Consider the following 13,103-nt stretch of genomic DNA (forward strand, 5'->3'; position numbering starts at 1 on the left):
GTCATCCCTGAGAAAAGTGAGGCATAAGTGATTGACCCCATTTTAAAGATGAGGAAACTGAGGCTCAGAAAGGCGAAGGGACTCACCCAAAGCCACAAAGCTTAGGAAATCCAAACAATAGACTGATAAAGAAGCAGATGGTAATTACTCAATATCAAAGGATTGCACGAAGTCACAGATTGAGAGCTGGAAGGGACCTAATAGGAATAGGAAATATAGATCAAGAGTAAGTATTCTTTAAAGAAAGAGTGACGATAAGTATAGAACTTGGGCAGAATGAGAGGAGGAAAAGTTGTGGGAGTACCAAGTCCTGGGAGGGTAGGACAACTTATGACTTATCTGATCAATCAGAGGAAGGCTTAAATAAAACAGTAGATGAAGGGAGAAGTGGGGAGGAGGGAAAGGGGATGATGATATGTGCCCCTATGTGTGGCCTCCCCCACACCAATACAATGATGTCGGTGACACCTAAGGGATAAGATTAGGAGGTGATGGAAGGAAGAAGAGAGGTAGAATCAAGCTTTAATTATGTTGAGATAACCTCTGTTGGGGGATTACGAACATAGAATTTAGACTTGGAAATAACACGAGATTATCCAGTCCAAGCCAAGGATGTTGTAACTTGTCCAGGGTCACATGGGGAGTATAGTTGGGATTCTCCCTACCTCCCAGCCTTACCAGGAGAGAACATCATCTTTTTCATTGGATGTTTCAGATATAAAGAACATCAGAGGGACGTCGGGGTAAAGCTGAGCTTACTGAACTTGGTACTTCTTTCTTCTAGAGACCTCACATCACCTGTACCCATTTCCCTAAGATCTCTTACAATGCGTTGTTGTTGAGTTCTTTCAGTTGTGTCTGACCCTCAATGACCCTTTTGGGGGTTTGGCAAAGATGCTGGAGTGGTTTGCCATTTCCTTCTCCAGTTCATTTTATAGATGAGGAAACCGAGGCACATAGGGTTAAGTGACTTGCCCAAGACCACACAGGTAGTAAATATCTGAGGCCGGGCCTCAGATCTGAGACCCACATCTGCCTGACTTCAGGCCCAGCACTCTATCCACCGCATCACCTAATTGCCTAGCAAAGCATGAGGAGTTAGGAGGAGGCAAACCAAATCTAAGTCGTCAATCGCAGAGATATGGACCAGATATGGGGACTTACCATCTTCATCCACAAATCTTACTGATTTCCCTCAATTCCTTCCAAACTCTGCTATGCCGACCAAGCCCTTGATTGGTCCCCAAGCATTTCCAGTTCCAATCTATTTCTATTCACCTAGGCGAATCCTTCCTTGGCCATGAAAGAATTTTGTCTCCCTACTCATCTCCAGTGTGTTGTTGACTCATGTCCAACTCTTCATGACCATGTGGACCATGTTATCCATGGGGCTTTCTTGGGAAAGATACTGTAGTGGTTTGCTATTTCCTTCTCCAGTGGATTAAGGCAAATAGAGGTTAAGTGATTTGCCCAAGGTCACACTGCTAGTAAGTGTCTGAGGCCACATTTGAACTCAGGTCTTCCTGTCTCCAGGCCCAGTGCTCCATCCACTGAGCCACCTAGCTGCCTCCTTATCCCAAGTATATTCCTGGCTATATAAGCAATGGATGTATGTCTTACTCTTCCAAACTCTTTCTAATTGTCCTCTGCCTCCAAGAAAATAAGGAAACAAGCATTTATTACTACGTACAAAAACTCTATGCTAAAAAAAAATAGAAAGATATATGCAACCATCAAGGACCTGATATTCTACTGAGAAGTACAACCTGTAAGCAGATATATGTGTATGTGTGTGTGTGTGTGTGTGTGTTATACTTGCACATACAAATATACACGGTGTATATAAACACATGTGTACCTTTCTCTTGAGAGGGTAGGACAACTTACAACATTTATCTGACCGGTCAGAGAAGACTTAAATATATTCATTACATGTATTCATATATGCATGCATATATTTATATACAAAGATATACACACAAGCACAGTATATATGTATACATACATAGGTATACATTTCACACATATACTCATTATATGTGTACATCTCATGGTATATTCATTACATCTGTGCATAGGTACATAGATGCACGTGTGTATTTATATATACCAATATCCGCAGAAGCACATACATACTAAACACATCATTATTTCAGGAGGGAAAAGGCACTAACCATCAGGTGGAATAAAGTTTTCCCCACAGGAAGTGACCCATGAGCTGAGCTGCTAAGGAGTAGTGGAGAGGAAGGAGTACATTCCAGGGACCACAGGTGGAAGATGGAATGACAGGTATGGGGAAGAGTAAGTAGGGAGTTTATTCAAACATGGAATGCATGAAGGGGAATAATATGAAATAAGCTTGCAAAGGTGGACTGGAGCCAATACATGAACACTTCAATCTGTTGTATTGAGGGGACATAGAATCATTTGCTATCTCTGGATAGAACCAGACAGGCTTCTCATGTGTACCTAGAAATAAATCACACTTGAGAGGCTGAAAACCCAGAATGATTCCTTACTTCTAATAGGGCAAAGTCTGGCATTCAAGGCCCCACATCATCTTGCCTTATCTCCTACTACTCCCCTTCATGAACCCTCCCCTTGAGAAATACCAGTCTACTCCATGTCCTTTCCAGTCTGCCCTTTTGTTCTTGGGAGGGGGGGGGCGGGGCATTAGGGGAGAGAAGAAGGTTGTTTGTTTTTTTCCTTGATTGTTTGTTCTTTGTCTAGAATGCCTTTTCCAAGTCTCTCTGCCTCCTGAAATGAACCCCTCCTACAGCACATCTACACATCTACAGCACATTTTCCCTCTCCTATGAGGCCTGCCTTAATTATTCTAGCCCACCATGGGCTCATAGGGGCATAGGAGTTACACCTGGAAAGGATCACTGAGTCATCAGATCAAAAATCAAAAACTACAGTAGACATTGTTGCCGTTCAGTCATGTCCAACTCTTCATGACCCATTATAGGGTTTTCTTGGCAAAGATACTGGAGTGATTTGCCATTTCCTTCTCCAGTGGATTAAGGCAAATTGAGGTTAAGTGACTTGCCCAGGGTCATACAGCTAGTAAGTGTCTGAAGCTGGACTTGAACTCAGGTCTTCCTGATACTGATGGGGTACTTGGATGCCTGTGCTTGGACCGTAATTCTAACATCACATTTCAACCTAGGGTGCCTGTGCTTGAACCTCAGTTCCAAAATCACATCTCTCCGTAGCCTCAAAACACTGTCCCTAGCAGTTTCTCTCTTGCAAAACAGGACAGCATGCCCTAGCAAAGTGTTTATCTCTCTTTCTGATACAGTGAACAATTGCACCTATAGAATTTATTAGTTTGAACTAGCTGTGTACTGGCTGAACTGGCTGTGTACTGGGTCATAGAGATATTTACTACTCACTGACCTATCATATGCATCTTAGACTTAGACACATGTATACTCCCTTATGTTTATCTTGTCTAACAAGACATTGATAGACACAGTCTGGGTATTTCTCAGTCACCCCTGACCATTAGTTGACTTAGTGACATTTCAGGCCTAAAACCACACCTCCATGTAGCCCCTCCTTGGGTTATTTCCCAGTGAACTCTGGGTAAAATACCTGTGCAGTAGATAAAAAAGTGCATGTTCCTTTAAAAACTGACCACTCCTAATCCCACCCTGAATCACCTAATTAGCATATTTGGCATATGTTTTACTATAGAATAACCTATATAAACTTTACCTGTACCCTCTAAGGTTGCAGGTTCCCTAAGAACTCTTGCCTGCTGAAAAGCATAATAAATCTTTGCCACCTTGACTTAAAGAATGCTTGAGATCATGAATTCATTTCAGACAGCCTTGACCCTTAATCTGGGAACTCTAATCTTGGGGTTCTTGAATCCTTGACATCTGCCCCTCAACAATACTAGGCTTAGCAGCCATCTAGCTGCACCAGGGGTGCTGTCAGAGACCATCTAATTCAAATGCTCCTTGTTTTATAAATGAGGAAACCATAGTGAGGGGATGTGACTTGCCCAAGAGAATGTAGGCTCCTTGAGGGCAGGGACTTCTTTGTCTTTGCATGCTGGGTACCTAGTATAAAGGATGGTATATAGTGCTCAATAAATGTTGAATGAATTAATGAATAATCAAGTTCATTACGTATAGTGACAATGGCAAGACTTGAACCTAGCACCTTTGATTCAAAATCCCATGTTCCTTCTATAATGTTGCTTTGACTCCTCTGATTTAGTCTGAACAGTCATTTGTTGCTTATCAATTACCACCTTGTAACATTCATTTTTTATCTGCAATTGTTTTATTTCTCTGACTAGATCATAACCTCCCTGAAGGCAGGGACTATGTCACAATTTCTTTGTATCCCCAGGGGTTCACTGAATATTTATTAATTGATTAGTTGTAGATGAATTGACATGCACAAGCCATCATCATAAGAGATCACACACTTGGACATACTCAGTGGGAGGTGGGGTGTGGAGGAGGTCAGTCACTCTATCCCTGTGAGCGCTACTGTGTACCTCATGCTCACCCTAAGTGTGTTCCAAAGAGCTTGGCTGTGGGGGAGGATCCAGGAAATGAATTTCTTCTCACACACAAGGAATTCTTAACACAACTCATCACTTCCTATGATGCTCCTGCTAAGAAAGGACCTCCAGAAGTCATCTGGTCCATTCCTAGCCTCCAGGCAAGACTGTATCCAAATCATCAATTAATAACATTTGCAATAAGTTAACAATACAGTTTTGGCATCCCAAGGACCTTGCTCACTTTATTGTAGCAAATAGATTTCCCCATCTCAGGGAAATTCTAGTAGGAGAGACAGACAGACAGACAGACAGAGAGACAGAGAGAGAGAGACGTAAGGAGGGAGGGAGGGAAAGAGAAAATTTACTAGTTAATAAAGCATAGGAATGATTGAGTTTTTGAGGACTTCCTGTTAACAGGAGCTGCCACTATCCTCATGGATCAGGGAGGGCAGGCAGGGTATAGACGAAGTGATCAAAGTCAGGAGATATTCCTTGTTTGGCCAGGACTAAGAGCCTAAGCCCAGAGCTGAGGCAGATGGATAACTACTAAGAGCAAATGGGCAAGGGGCATGAAACAAGGAATTTGGGAATAATCCTTTTTTTTATAAAAGGGATTTTATATACGGATTTTTTTTTTATAAAGGGGTTTTGGGGAGGGAAAGTTCTCCTCTTTGTAAAGATTTAGTTATCAAATGGAAATGTGCTCAAGGGAAGGCTCAAAGTGGCCATAGGGCAGTAAAGCACAGCAAGGAACAATGTTCCAACCTTGCCTAAGGTGCACAAACACATCGTCCCAGCTCTGCCAGAAGCTGGGGAGTTCTTATTGGTAGAAAATCACTGAACCCTGGGCATGATGGGTACCCTCTTTTATTTTTAAATGAATTGTTTCCCTCTACTTCACAGACTGAGGCCTTCAGTAGTTGGTGAATTATGAGGGGAGGGGAGAGAAGAGGAAAAACAGGAAATTTACCTTAAAGGTTAAGGAAGCCTGAACTCAGGGGTCTGCTTTGATTGCACTTTCAGAGAAGTCTTGATTCAAGCCTTAAGATTCTACTGTTTAGTGGTCTGGATTCCTGGAAATGTGACCAGACTCCTCCTGAGGTCATGTGTGTGTTGGGGGAGGGCGAGAGGGGAGAAAGCGAAGCGAGGGAGGTAGAAATGCTGGGGGGAAGAGACGGACAGACAGACAGAGACAGACAGAGAGGCAGAGATAAAGAGAGACAGAAAGAGACAGAATCAGGAGAGTAGGGAGTGCTCAGAGCATCAGCCTAATGAGGGATCAGTTTTCAAAGTGCTGATGGGGTTAACAAGGAGGATGAATTACCCCAGACAAACTAGCAGGTTCCAGAGGAATAGTGAAGGACAGGGTGGGGAAGGGTGACATATTTGTACTGAAGTAGGGGAAGGGATTATTCCTAGGAGTCCAAGAAGAGCCTGCCTCAAAACCAAGACATTTTCTGTATGTATGTTCTTCTCTCTCCAATCCACCCTCTCCTTCCCTCCATCTCTCTCTGTCTCTGTCTGTCTGTCTCTGTCTCTGTCTGTTTCCGTCTCTGTCTCCCTCTCCCTTTTTTTGCCCCTCTCCCTCTCCTTCACCTCTTCTCTTATCCCTTTCTCCACCTACCACCCACCATCCTAACCTCCAATCCTAAGGACACAAGGCCAATCTTCCTTATTCTTTAGCCAGATAGTAGGAAATTCATTAATTCAACAGAGAAAGGGTTTAGGGTTAAAATGTTTTACTAAGTGGTTAAGGGCAAGAGTAAGGTAAAATAAAACAATATATGAAAGTTGAGACTGCTTTATTTGCATAGAAATATTACATTAACAAACCCTGAACCTGTCCCAGAGAGCAAGCCAAGCCTCCCCTCTTAAAATTTTCCTTGTACCCCTTTCTGTCCCACCTTAGGACAGGATACCCATGCCCTCTCTAGCCTCTCAGAGAGTAATTGTCCACTGCTGCTTAAATACCTCCAGTAACAATACCTGGCATTTATTTAATGCTTGAAAGTTTGCAAAGTAATTTATCTCCTTCAGATCTTATTAGGTAGGTACCACATGTATCATCCCTGTTTACAGATGAGGAAATTGAGGTTAGGTGATTTGTCCTATAGGAACACAACTAAATGTCATAGGTTAGACCTGAACACAGTCTATCCTGCCTCAGGTCCAGCATTATTTCAACTACATTACTCTGCCTCTCTAGCAATAGACAAGATCATCACAAGACCTAAATCTGAGACTCTCTTTCACTACTTAGTAACTAACTTTAAGTAAGTCACTTATAACATCTCTGAACTTCAGTTTCCTTGTCTGTAAAATGGGGATAATATTAACTCATTTTTCATATAGGACTCAGATTTACTAAAGCTCTTTCCCCAAACAACTCTTTGTAATAGACAGTACAAGTATTCTAATTTCCACAAAGAATAAGTAGCAAAGCTAGGATTCAAATGTAGATCCCCAGATTCAATCAGGCAATAAGCATTTATTAAGTACCTACTGTGGTAGGCACTGTGCTAAGCACTGAGGAGGCAATGAAAGGGAAACAAACAAATAAACAAACAAACCCATAGTGCTGGCTCTCAAGGAGCTCACAGTCTAATGGGGGAGACAGCAAGCAAGCAACTATGAACAAATTATAGACAGGATCAGCTGGAAATAATTAATAGATTCCAGAACCAACGTTCTTTCCACTGCACTGTCAGGGTGGTTTGTTTGAATTTAAGTTGTGGTAAGGGGGGAAATGTTTCAATTAAAAAGTGAGTTATGTTTAGGAACAAATAAATTATTATTGTTGTAATTACCGTTGAAAAAGACCGAGGCTGAAATTTAGACTGGGTATGGAGTTAGAGTCTTGTATTTAAATTCCAGCTCTCCTACTTACTTCCTGGGTGACCTTGGGTAAGTCATTTGAGCTCTATGCGCCCCAGTTGTCCTCACCTGTAAAAAGAGAGGGTTAGTGGAGGGTCTCTAATCTTAGTTCCTATGACTGGAATGAACAGTGCCAGGAAGGAAGTGATATAAGATAAAGCTGGGAAGATAAAGTACTTCCTCTCTCTCTAAAGAGTATGTTTCATACAGAAGTCTTTATACCTTTCACACAAAGGGAACACAATATTTATCAATCTTTCACACAAATACCAAGTAGATGCTTAAATGTTTGTTCAATTGAGTTATGGTCTCCCGGTTCCCAGTGTTACTTATTCAAGTGTTCACCTCCAAGCTTATAGTTTTGGGCTCGGTGGGGTAAATTTAGTGATAACATAGAAATCAACTCTGGGAAGAAGAGCAGGACAAAGGTAAAATGCAGAGGGCAAAAAACAGTCAGAAACAGGATTCCAAGTAAACTTATTTTATTTTTCCATCTCAACCAAAAAACCCCATGGATCAGACTGAATAAGGCATTAAATTTTGTTTTTGGGGATCCCCTCTCCCACTCTATGTGCTTCTAGAAGACAGAACATAAAGCGGAGGTGAGACGTCAAGCAGGTATCTATGATGCAGCCAATCAGGACTTCAGTAGAATGAATTCCCCAGAAAACAACTCTGGATGCTTCTAAAATCTCAGGAATTCAGGCCCCTGGGAAGGAAAGATGAGGCATGAAAGCAATGGAGGGGGAAAAGCTACAGGATGGGGCAGGGTCACTGATTTTTTGATTCCTCCAATACAGTTGGTATTGACTATTCAACAGCATCCTCCACCACTCCCGGACTGCTGACTGCTCCCACTGCTGCAGCAGCCCCCGCCGCCGCCGCTGCCGCTATGTCCACTGCTGCAGCAGCCCCCGCCCCCGCTGCTATGTCCACTGCTGCAGCAGCCCCCGCCGCCGCCGCTATGTCCACTGCTGCAGCAGCCCCCGCCGCCGCTGCTATGTTCACTGCTGCAGCAGCCCCCGCCGCCGCCGCTATGTCCACTGCTGCAGCAGCCCCCGCCGCCGCTGCTATGGCCACAGCACCCCGAGCCGTGGCGCTGGCGTCTTCGGGATCGCCTGTGATGCGAACCCAGGCAGCATCCACCACCCCCGCCCCCACAGCTAGAGCCACAGCATCCCCCAGAGCTGGAACCACAGCAGGAAGAGACAGGGGGAGCCTTAGGAGGGCACTTTGGTGGGCACTTGGGGGTCTGGCATTTGGGAGGAGGCTGGCACTGTTGCTGGCTTTGCTGGCAGGACATCTTTGGGGGAGCTTGGTAAACCTGAGAGAGAATCAAACAGGAGACTGGGATCATTTTTGGTTTCCCAAAACACCCCAATGAGGTTGACAGTTTATGCAAATGTCTAGTGCTGGACACAGGACGGGCAACAGGAACATGGAAACTGATCAGAGGAAACTGGCCACAGTGACTCCCGCTGAGCTCTTGGGCTCACCAATGTCTTGTCTTCTGACTGATCTAGGAGCCAAGGCTTCTTCCTCTCTACCCTTTGCTTCATTACCAGGAAACATCTGTACAGTGCTCCTGTATCGCAACTCCCAACTCCTCTCCTTTATAAGACTTTCTTCCCTCTATCCCCACCCCCCCACACACACACGATATAGGCTCCAAGTGTGTTCTCTGTGGTCATGGAAGCCAAATGAGGCTGCTATATTTGTAACTCTACATAGATTTGTACCCAGGGCAGGTGCAGACCCAAATCTTTACTGCCTCTTTTTTTTTTCAAGATTTTAAAAGATTAATTCAGATGAGCTAAGGAAAAATGAGAAGACCTTTTTTTTTTTTTTTAGAAATATCCAAACTGGTAACTAACTGAGAGTTGCAACCTATTCTTAGATGAAAAAAGCATTAATATTGTCACAATATACTCTCTCCAGGAATCATTCCCCAGAGATCTGTGCTGTAAGGACATCAAATGTTAGACCTTGAAAGGACTCGAGAGGTCACCTTAATTTTACCCTCTCTTTGGACAGGCGAGAAAACAGAAACCTGGAGAAATCTGGTGACTAGCCCATGGACACAGATAGACAAGACTTACTACTACTGACTATCCAGCCTAGAGCCTATTAATTACACTGTACCATATAACTTCCCTCAAAGCTAAAAGAGTCATATTTCCATGGTCCGGAAAAGTCACAGAATCATTGTTAGAATGAAAAAGAACCTTAAAGATCACCTAGTCCAATCATCTCATTTCACAGATAAGGAAACTAAGGACCAGAAACTGAAGTGACTTGCTTAATGTCACACAGCTTGTAAGGTGAAGAGGTAGACTTTGAACCCAGGTCTTCTGACACAATCTAGAGCTCTTTCCAGGAGGATGACTCTATTTTCAAAGCTATACTCTCATTTCCTGTGTACAACATATTGCACAAAAAATGTGGTAGTAAAAACTTCACATCTCTGAGAGTAGATGGAAGCCTCTCTGGTTTAGGGAAATAATTGGACTTTTCTAGCAAACAGAGGTAATCTACAGTCTTTCTCTCTATTGTTCCTCTGCTTCCTAATCATCTCCACTGCCCATATCCTTTTTACCAATAGTCACAGCATGTCAGAGCAGGAAAAATCTGTAAAAGCCATCAGTTCCATCTCCCTCATTACAACCTGTATCCTTGCCTTTTTCCCTCACATCTGGCCCCAGTCTTCCTTCCCTCCTCTCCCCTTGAGCCTGGTTCTCAGCTAACCCCTAGCCCAGATGGATTGACATACCTGATCGGCTCTTGGAGTAGGATTCAGTCTGTCACCACAGAAGGCAAGTAGACTGAGGTACCCTGTGCCCCAGCATCCCTTTTATCCTGCTCTTGGGTTCTGCCCTCAACTCATGAGACACAGCTTAGGCTTGTGCAATGCTACTTCCACCCACATAGGCTCTGTGATTGACAATTTCTCACATATCTATCTCTCCATCATCAGATTCAGGGGGAGATGCCATCAAGGTAGGAATTTGAATACTTGGAAAAGGAGGGGCCCATCCCTGACCTCCACTACCTACACCACACTGGAAGGAGGGCTGCCTTTGAGGCCCTTTGATTCACATTCAAGTTCTGCAACCCCTCAATCCCACAATCTCACTCTACCATCTCCATTAACTCACCCAGTTCATTGGTTCAAAGTAACCTCATCAGAAGGTCCAAACCCAACCTCTTCCCACCACCGTCCCTCCAAATTCCAGATTCTCTGTCTTCCAGAATCCCTCCCAGCCCTTGCCTAGACTAAGTTATATTCTTGAACATCCACACTCATGGACTGAAACAATACATAGATAACCCCAAACAATGAAGAAACAAATAAGAAAGTTAGAAGATAAATTTTAAAATTCATTTTTAATTAGAATGCTAAGTTTATTTTGGTGGCAGATCATAAGATTATTGATTGAGACCTCAAAAGGACCTTAGAGGTCACTTAGTTAAATCCTTCCTTTTGCAGTTGAGGACATTGAGACCCAGAAAAGCTAAGTGGCTTGCTACTAAGTGGCAGAGTCAGAATTTGAACACAGATCCAAATTTAACCCACTTTTCACTGTACTGAGTGATTTTATTGAACTCTTATTGGAATCAATTCACAATCTCTAAATACATGTGGTGTTCATGGTGTGAGTATGATTGAAGAGAATGCTAGACTGCATAGGGAAGGTGACCCTGGATGAAATGTTGACCATGTGTAACCTGCATGGTAAACAAAAAATATGTGATAATTGAGATGACTCTGATTCCTTAGAATGACAGCATTGGAAAAAACCTTAGAAGTTTTCTAATCCAATCCATACCTGACCAAGCATTCTTTCCATGGCATCTGCCAATCAATCAACAAACATTTTTTAAGCACCTGCTATGTTCCAGGCAATGTGCTAAGCGCTGGATATACAAAAAAAGGGGAAAAATAGTTCCTGTCTTCAAGGAGCTTACAGTCTAATGGGGGAGATGACATGCAAAAAATATATATACAAAGCAAGCTACATACAGGATAAATAAGAAATAATTAACAGAGGGAAAGCCCTGGAATTAAGAAGGATTGCTGAAAATTCCCACAGAAGGTAGGATTTTAGTTTGGACTTAAAGTCAGTGAGGTCAGTACGAGAACCATAACTAAGTTGAAATGACAAGGACTTTTCCCCAGGATACTGACATGTAGACTCCCTGCAGAGGACCCTTATCTCTGCACTTTGAATCCTCCACTGGTCTATATCATGGCACATAATTCCACTCCCTCACCTACTTCAGACTTTTATTCTGTCACTTTACCAAGCCTGCTTCACTCCCCATTCCACCAAAACACACACAACCCCTCTGTGATTGGGGCAGAACTCTGGGGTGGACCACTCCCTCTCATATTTTGACTGTAAACACAGTTGGATGGTCCTCTTCTATTGCAGCTACTGGATGCCTTCCTGCTCCAAACTGGTTTTGCCCCCTAAAAAAATAATTTCTAAACATAGCTTTGGCATCCCTAAGAGGTAGTCATCCAGCTTTCATGGGAAGATCTCTTCTAATGGGAAACTTGCTACTTCCTAAAACAGCCCATTCCAGTTTTGAACCACCCCAGTTGCTAGTAAGTTTTCTCTCATATTGAACCTCAACCTTCCTCTCCACAACTTCTACCAATTGCTCATAGTTCTCCAGTCTAGGTACAAGTTGAACAGATAAAAATCCCTCTTCCATAAAACAGTCTTTCAAATACTTGGAAACAGTTATCATAGGTATCTCCACACAGGGACTCCAGGTTGTGATTTGTGAACGCCTCATGTTTTGCCTGCTATATTAGAACATCTGCTCTGGCTTTGTTTCACCTTATGCCACCCTCCCCACCCCCATCTTCTCTCCAGTCACCTTGCTACCACGTCCCTCCATACTCCCTCTGATGCCATTTCAGGAACTACGATCAAATCAGTATTGCCATTGATCCTGAAAAGGGTATGTCAGTCTACTACCCTACAGCTCCCTCATCATCCGTGCAACTTTCCAAACCAAAATACCCAGCTGCCTGGGCACCCCTTCCTTATATGTATCATCTCTCTCATTTGATTGGAAGCTCCTTGAGGGAAAGGACTGTATTCACTTTTGTTTTTGTATTCACAGCATTTAGTACAATTTTTGACACATTTAATAGGTGACTTGTCAATTATTCATTCATTCTTCTTGCCTTACCCCCAACCAAATATATTTTCTATTTTACACATTAAATATCCTCGTTCTTTAACTGATCCTCCTAGAGTAAGATCATCAGTGTCTGACTGATTAGGTCGCCTCTCTCTGGACCCTGTCTAGTTCATCAGTGTTCTTACTATACTTACTATCTTTACCGTGTAACTTGCTTACTATGTACCTACCAGTCATGTCCATCCAAATGTGACCTGACTAGGACACACTTAAAGCTATATTTATTTCCATTTGTTTTTGTGTTTTCCCAACTTAAGTTTCATGGGCTTTTTGTGAGAGATCTGCACTGCATCTGTCCCTTCAGATTTGAGGGTCCCCAAGGCAAGGGCTAAATGTTCTCTGAGGATGTAGACTGTATCTCCTCTTGCCATTGTCATCCATCCTTTTCCTCTGATGTTCTTGTCAGGGGAGAGGTCAGAGGTCAGACTCTTTCCCCCTCCCCAACTCCCTCTGAGGTTGCCACTTCAGTTTCAGTCAATAGCAT

This window comes from Trichosurus vulpecula, chromosome 4, assembly GCF_011100635.1.
Source record: "Trichosurus vulpecula isolate mTriVul1 chromosome 4, mTriVul1.pri, whole genome shotgun sequence".
NCBI classification, from domain to species: domain Eukaryota; kingdom Metazoa; phylum Chordata; class Mammalia; order Diprotodontia; family Phalangeridae; genus Trichosurus; species Trichosurus vulpecula.